The sequence below is a fragment of the Suncus etruscus genome, chromosome 5 (genome assembly GCF_024139225.1).
Source record: "Suncus etruscus isolate mSunEtr1 chromosome 5, mSunEtr1.pri.cur, whole genome shotgun sequence".
Classification (NCBI taxonomy): domain Eukaryota; kingdom Metazoa; phylum Chordata; class Mammalia; order Eulipotyphla; family Soricidae; genus Suncus; species Suncus etruscus.
In genome coordinates this window covers 56,283,034-56,288,743 of record NC_064852.1, presented here as the reverse complement: position 1 = coordinate 56,288,743, position 5,710 = coordinate 56,283,034, and the positions used below count along the sequence as shown (strand labels likewise).

The following is a 5,710-nucleotide window of genomic DNA, read 5'->3' as shown; positions in this document are numbered from 1 at the left end:
ACCATACAGGTCTATACAGCTCTGACCTAACATATCTTTCCCTTAGATAATTTACAGTCCAAATAATCAGAAGAACAAACCAATGAAGTAGTTTCCAATATTACTATTATACTAAGATAACCTTCTTATCTAGGAAAAATAAACTCAAAATCAGTTACACTTCTAATTACTTCCAATACAAACAGCTCAGTGGGCCACATTTTTGTTCTTGGAACGCTTCACGAATTTGCGTGTCATCCTTGCGCAGGGGCCATGCTAATCTTCTTTGTATCATTCCAATTTTAGTATATGTGCTGCCGAAGCGAGCACAGTAGGCCACTTTTTAAACACCCTAAAATCCAGCATTCCAAACCACTAAATGCAAAGAACAATGGGGGAAACTAAAGAAAACATCTGCAGCTGGAGATTTGCAGATAAATTCTAGCAAATTTACAAGTCCACCAAAATGCCCGAGCCCAATAGATGAGAACCTAAAATCAGCATTTAATGTCTTAGCAATAGAAATCAAAGAATTACAAGCCTGCACAATTAAGAAATCTATAGATTAACAATTCAACCAACTCAAAGAAGAACTCTTATAGATGAAAGAATCGCTACAAATGGCAATTACTTTTTGACAATTAGTATGGCAAAGATATTGATTACCAGTGATAATCATGTTAAACATAGAAGCATTTCCTTATCTATATTCAGTCTAAATGTGTGTGCTAACTCCACTTATCAAACATAAAAACTTGCCAATTAAAACATAATTTCCACATCCATTCATAATTGTCATCCCCAAAACAAAGCAAGGCCAACCAGGAGAAATAAAATAGCAACCAGGTAGTGTCAATAGGAATGGAGGAGGAGATCCCAAGGAAAGAGTCAGGAAGGCTGGAAACACCCGCTTCTGGTTGTGTTTGAAGAAAAGAAGCTATATCTATTCACCCAGAAAAGACTTGGTCAAGAGAAAATATGTAATGTTGGATTTCAAAGATGCTTTGGTATTGACACTGTCTATTGATATTATCCTACTATCCCCCTTGATCAGAAGCCACTGACTTCAAATAGTCTTCCACTGTATTTAATTTTTATATAGTTTTTATTATCTAAGTATGTGCTAATCAGCAAATATAAGTAAAGCAGTCTTCTGAATATTTTAAGACAAACATCCAATTACATATCTGACTATGAATATTATATATGTATTTGATTACTATATCAGTCAGGTTGGATTTTTATAATAAAATGTCTTAGACTATAGTGGCTGAACAATTAAATTTCTCATAATTATAGAGGCCAAGTTGATCTCCTGTGATAATTAACTTGTATTTGGCTGCCATTTCTGTGTCCTCAATTGTCCCCTTTTTGGACATATTGGCTTCTCTTGCCTCTTTAATGGTATATTTGTAACTTATTGGATCACGTTCATACTATTAAGATTCACTGTTAATTATATCCTGAAATACATTTTTCCCAAATTTAGTGGCCCTTGGACTTTGCATTTCAACAAACAAATTAAGAGAGATGAGGGTTCATCTTCAGATAAAAGTTTTATATTTCTAAGTCTAGTAATCAAACTTTGGAGTCTAAAAATGGAATGAAATTCAGATGTCTGTCCAAATTTGTTCACATCCAAATCCCATCTTTCTTTTATAACTATTTGAACATAGCATTTACACTTTCCTCTTGCTCTCTACCCAAATCTTGCTCTACTATGATGATGCTGTGTGTGTGTGTGTGTGTGTGTGTGTGTGTGTGCCGCACGTGCTAAATCTTGGCCAAGATGAAGTTGATAATACAGCAGATAGGGCATTTGCTTTGTGTGTAGCCATTCAGAGCTCAGCCTCTAAATCCTCATATCTTCCCCCTGACTGCAAAGCATGATCCCTGAATGCAGAGTCGTTAAGTCCTGAGCCCCCAAACCCAAACCAAACAACAACCACAACAACTACAAATAATTCTTGATCAATTTGGGTTCTGTCAATAGAAGTAGTAAGGTGATCAGAAGGCAACAAAAATAGATAAATTCTTTCTCTTTCAAATTCAGGTGAACAACATATCAGTGATAGCTCAAATAACCTGAAACTTAAGTAACTAGCAAATTCCATGATTCCTTCAGCCACTCAACAATAGAGCAGCAGCTTCTCTGTATTTAAGTACCAACAGCTTATTCCTGTGATCCTTCAGCCTTTTCTATAGTTTCATAATGCTTTCATATATTAAAATTTGTCTTAATATACAGGATCTAATTTCTCTGTTTTAAACTTGACAATGCTGGATGTATACAAGCAGTTATCCTTCTTAGGTAACTCCTGATGGAAATTGTGAACCATATGCAAAAAAAGCATGAAGTTAAATTTAGACTAGACTTTCAGTCTGTGGAGGACAGAAACAATGGTTTATTTCTATGTTCTTCTAATAATACCTTCTTCATAGCAAAATCAAAGGAACTCATATACTTTTTAAAAATAATCAATGAACATGTGAATATCTATAGCTATCTCTGTGAACACAAGGCAGCAATATAGCGTTACTAAGGCACAAAAATATGGTCTGCACTTATAATGCTAAAATTTCACTTTATTCAAATGTCTAAATACCCAACCAAGCCTCAAAGGAAATATTTTGTCATGATTCAAAAATATTATTAGCTTAAAATCTCCTTGTACTTGATCTGCGCTTGCATAGTTCCAGAAACCAGTCCTATTCACGCTATTGCTTTGGATACTCACATCTCTAGGTTATAAAGAAAAATACATCTGACCCCAAGTGATAGAAAACTATATGCCTCTTCCCCACATGTAGAGGAAAATGAATTGAGGAAAGACAGGAAATTAAGCATCTTTTTATTGACTGATGCTCATAGATACTGATTTCCCATTCACTCTCACATGCATTTCTCTGTAACAGATGAAAATACTATTTCTTGTCCATAAAATCTGAGTTGGCCTTAATAAATTCTTCATTTTTTCTGAAACAGTAACAACTTTCAGTCCCGGACAGACACTTTAGCATTATATATGATATCATTAAGTTTTTCTGCTAGATACTGTTACAAGATTATGACTTTCAAGGTACTAACTAAATCAACAACATATAAAAAACACAAAGTCAGGGTTAGAGAGATAACAGAATGGTAAGTCATTTGCCTTACATGTGGCTGATCTGGCATGGACCCGGGTTCGATCCCTGGCATCCCATATGGTCCCCCTAGCCTGCTGGGATCAATTTCTGAGTGCAGAGCCAGGAATAAGCCAGGAATGAGTACCACCAGTTGTAACCCCCCCTCCCAAATAAACAAAACAAAGCTTAAAGTCTTATTTTCTCACATGTATTTTGATATACAACTTATATATGTGTATTCACAGAAACATTCACATATATATTGAGATGCAAATATTTTAGCCTTCTTTCAGTCCTGGTCCTGCTTTTACTAATTAATGGTATTACTAGAAAAAATAAAGCAAAAATGGCTGATCAGAAAGTCATTATATTTGAATTATATAAATTTAAGTTGTTTTTAACTTTTGATATTACATTTCCTAATCCACTTTTCCTACCAGATTATGAAGTTCCAATGATACGATGTTTGAAAGTCTTTCCATCTAATCCATTTCATTAGTGAGCTTCATTAAGGAACACACAATGCAAATTATAACTATACACAGCTCCATAAGCCCTCAAAGATACTGTGTCATTGGCATATACCTGCTAGCACCAAATACAATGGCTCCTTTATGGTAAAAATATTATGAAGAATAGTTTAAGGAAAAACTGGATAGTACAGTATGAAGGATGCCTGCATTGCACATCACTGACAGTTTTGATACTCTACATACTTTATGGTCCCCTGAGTTCTGCCAGGAGTAAGTAAGCCCTGAGCACATCTAGGTGTGGTTCAAAAAGCATTTCTCCAAAACAAAATAATTATACTTAATATGTCAAAGAGGAATAAAAAATTACAGTGAATTTTCTTTTCTATAGAGGTCTCTACCCTGGATATACATTAAAGTTATCCAAGAACTGCTAAGACATGTTATAAAGCATTTAGTAGACATAAAACAACTAGGGGTTGGGTCACAGGCTTGAGAATTTAGTAAAAGCATCCAGGGCTGGTGACCATATTTTTGAGTGAAGCTTCTCAAATTCTGGTGCACATCACCAGAGGAGTCACTCAAACCCAAATCCATCACCAGAGAAAATAAAACAACATTCATAGGAATGGGACCTATTCATCAATATTTTAAGATTCCAGAATGACTATACTAACAATAGAGAGCACCAGTTTAAGAAAGTGAAGATATACCCTCTTTCTTCATTTTCTCTTTTTCAAGGGCTGAGTGACAGACTATACACTGTCTATAGCTCTCTTTTATCAGCCACTATAACCAATAGTTTTTTTATCTGAAAATTCTGACCTTAAAGAAGAGAAATATTGATTACAAATCTTTTGGATCCTAGCCTTTCTTTTTATCTCTCTCCATCATATAGTCCTTCAGAAGTTGGTCTTTCACTTTGTGCAAAAAATAATGCTGATCAAAGACAGATGTATCAACTCTAGCTCCCAAATTAATGCCCAAATATCTTTAAAAACACGGAGTGAAGTTCACAGTGAAAGAATGAGGAGAACAACTTCTAGTAACAGGAACAAAAGTGACAGGAAATTGTGACTGAAATGCTCCCAAACTTATTCTCTCCTTTCTGTCCACTGATTTCCATAAGCATTTTACTTTCTTTGCTAAACACAAACAGGAGTAGAAAAAAGGGAAGTCATGAATCTGAAAGATTTCCTCATTGCTACAATACTGAATGTATGAGTCTCCTGTTAGTTTTGTGTTGAAATTCTTTTATCTGAATCTAGTAAGCTCAGTAATGAAGTAAATTTGTAGGATACTACTTAGATTACTAGTAATCCAGTAAGAACCTAGAAGAAAGCCAAAGCAGTTGGCTTTCTTGTCCTCTAAACACACACATATTTTTCTTCTGAAGAAGTATTGGCTCAGTTACTTTCTTCTCAAGAAACTGCTACCTCCAATTATGCATGATACCAGTTAGGATGTATGAGTCTCACACAGAGATGTATGTTAGTGTATATGTAAATATGACTGTATGCATATGCATGTATATACATGCATACATTGCATTCTGATTGAATATTATGTCTTATTTCTGAGCATAATTAAACAAAAAAATTATGTGATGTTCAACTATCAAATGTCTATTTAAATCCTAACATCACCCTGACGTGGACTGAAAAGGAAACAATACCAGCAGATTTCTGAAATATGTGGCTCATCTTTTCCAGATAAGTAGTGGCTGGAAACATTCTCTGGGAAATGTGACAACAGCTTTTCCACTTTGAAGTAGAAGAAAATGTTGCATGATGGCAAGAAAATGCTTTTAAGAAAACCATATCAGTATTTCATGTTTATTAAAAGTCTCACCCTAGAAGCTATTGAATAGCTTATGAGTTAAATGTGAACAGACCCCAGGACTACTAGCACTCCACAAATAAACGTGCCCTTCTTACTCAAAAAACAGTGAAGTTTGAATATGAATTGTGTGACTTTGGCTTAAGCCTCATCATCAGTAGACAGAACAATTAGAAACTTACATTAGGAAGCTAGAATGATTGTAGAGCAGGTTCTTGCCTTGCATGTGGCCAACCAATTAAATTCCCTGCATCCTACATGGTTCCTGGTCCCAGAGTAATCCCTGATGCAGA

At 35.0% G+C, this 5,710-nt stretch overlaps 1 non-coding gene across 1 annotated transcript; it reads right to left on the bottom strand.

Annotated features, from left to right (window-relative positions):
* Positions 1-202: 202 nt before the first annotated feature.
* On the bottom strand, positions 203-309 carry LOC126010658 (U6 spliceosomal RNA). Its single transcript, XR_007496675.1, has one exon. It is a non-coding gene; the product is annotated as a U6 spliceosomal RNA (small nuclear RNA).
* Positions 310-5,710: the final 5,401 nt, after the last annotated feature.